At 44.1% G+C, this 299-nt stretch overlaps 1 long non-coding RNA gene across 1 annotated transcript in view; it reads left to right on the top strand.

Annotated features, from left to right (window-relative positions):
- LOC109335652 overlaps positions 1–299 on the top strand; it is a 20325-nt gene that overhangs the window by 771 nt on the left and 19255 nt on the right. The window lies entirely within an intron of this gene.

The following is a 299-nucleotide window of genomic DNA, read 5'->3' on the forward strand; positions in this document are numbered from 1 at the left end:
TGGGATTTAAAGACGAATTGTCGCCTAGGGCGACTTGTCCCCGCTTGGGCGAGAGACAGTGTGGAAAGATTGAAAGAAGATGAGGTTGTGAACAATGCGATGAACCCGGGTAGGGTGTTGTGGTATAAAGTTGTGGAATGAGATCATGTCTTAAATAGTATAAAAATGATGTTGTGAAAGTATTGTTTGTGTTTATGCCGTGTTGGGCAAGTATCCGAATTGAGGTCGTCAACTAAGGGGGTACCCTAGTAAGGATACATGATATCACTGAACAACGATCGACCGACCGTAAGAGGCTT

The sequence above is a fragment of the Lupinus angustifolius genome, chromosome LG20 (genome assembly GCF_001865875.1).
Source record: "Lupinus angustifolius cultivar Tanjil chromosome LG20, LupAngTanjil_v1.0, whole genome shotgun sequence".
Lineage (NCBI taxonomy): Eukaryota > Viridiplantae > Streptophyta > Magnoliopsida > Fabales > Fabaceae > Lupinus > Lupinus angustifolius.